Source organism: Phoenix dactylifera, chromosome 11 (assembly GCF_009389715.1).
Source record: "Phoenix dactylifera cultivar Barhee BC4 chromosome 11, palm_55x_up_171113_PBpolish2nd_filt_p, whole genome shotgun sequence".
Classification (NCBI taxonomy): Eukaryota; Viridiplantae; Streptophyta; class Magnoliopsida; order Arecales; family Arecaceae; genus Phoenix; species Phoenix dactylifera.
This window is the reverse complement of record NC_052402.1, coordinates 23466605-23468504: the sequence shown is the minus strand read 5'-3', so window position 1 is coordinate 23468504 and position 1900 is coordinate 23466605.

Below are 1900 nucleotides of genomic sequence, written 5' to 3'. Positions count from 1 at the left end.
GAATAATAATGGCCTAACTTGAATTCCTTTAATAACAAATTTAGTATTGGTTAATAATTTAAAAATTCTCATTAAATACATAGTTTTCAGTTTGCAACATGCTTTGATAAATTGGGTCTAATTTTGCCAATTTTATTCAGCTAAGTTGACATGTTCACTAGTTTTCAAATATTTGTTTGAATTTGATCCATGTTTATCGACAATTAAGATGGAGGTCTAGTCATAAAGGTAGATAAAATGTTTTGTTAAAGCATTTTCCAAGGTTGCTAGCATCTTGGGATTGGTTTAGGCCAAGGCGATTATTACTTTAAATTTTTATAATAGGCATGAACCAATGCGACTAAATATAGGTGCTTGCTATATTACCAATCCAATTATGCATTGCATTCCAATTGATTAAAACAATTTGAACAAACAAGGCATTCTATGTTGTTATTCCAATGTTACTAAACTATCATGAATTTGGTTTTAGACTTGGCCTAGTTAGGAAAACAAATTAGATATTGGAACACAAAACATACCTGGAATCTTTGATTTCAGTGACTTTCACCCATCTAATTGGGGCTTCTTATGGGATTTATCATATTGCTCTTGATAGGAACCGAATTATTTTGAAGGAAAAGATAAAGAAAGAAGAAAATAGAGGAAAATCAAAGATACTTGATCTTTTTGAGGGGATTGGTAGCTCCAGAAGTTTTTTGATTAATTTTATTAAATTGATCTATTGTTTAGATGGCCTCTAGTGACTACACATTTGTAAATTTATAAATACTTGTCCTACAATAATAAGAAAAAGCAAAATAGAAATTATAAGTTTGCCAATCTTTAATAAACTTGGACTCCTTGTAAACTAAATTCTTTGGTCTAGGAGAATCACTAAACTTGATGTGGATCACTTTAGCTACTATGGATAAAGCTGGATAGGTCCAAGAGCGACATCCTATACGTCGAAAGATAAATTACAAGCCAAACTTTTGAAGGCCATAACTTGGTCATATAATGCTTGATTGGGATAATTTTTTTTTTTTCAAATCAAATAAAATTTTAGAGCTTTATGATGTGATATTGCCTCTTAAAGGATGTTGTGTAGCTAGTGATCAAGCTCAAATTATTTTTTTTTAATAAAAAAGATATTGACTAAGCGTATCTTTCAATTCGTTAAGAAATAGGTGGAGAAACTGAAGGCAATATTGATATAGAAGTCAAGATATATCTCCTATGAGATTTTAGCTTTTTCGAATTTATTTTTACTAGTCAGGTCTATTTTTGGGAAGCTAGTTCTATTCGAACTAGGAGAAGAACCCAACTTGAATTGTGCAAGAGTGGACCTCACTATTATAAATAGAACCTACGTACATCAATTTTTTAATAATCAATAAAAGAAAAGAGGACCTAAACTCTACTTTTGCTATTTTTTTCATCTTTTTCTAAATTTACTTTGAGAGATTTGAGTTGAGTGGGTTGAGAAAATTCTTTCTTCTCTCGAATCACTCATATAAATCAAATCAAACTTAAGAAACTAAATTAAGCATCCTATCATTCCCTCCCCTCTTTAGATATTTTTCCTTTTTTTTATAAAAAAGAAAATCATGCATTCTTTTTTTTTGGTGATTCATGTGCATTATTTTTTTTGGAAAATTGAAGTTCTACTAGTTTGGATAAATGTTTAGTTTATATTTTGAATATAATAATATTACATAGAATGTCATGGATAATTCCAACTCAAGGTGATATTAAACATCGTATGGAGGTATTATATAGAACATTGTCAAAATATAAAGACATACTAGTATCGACTTTTTTCACATGTTATCATAAGTATAATCAGGATAATAAAGATCAAATAAGTCATTGAACATTGCTACATCTTAGTTTCTTAATCATTATCACAAATAAGCCA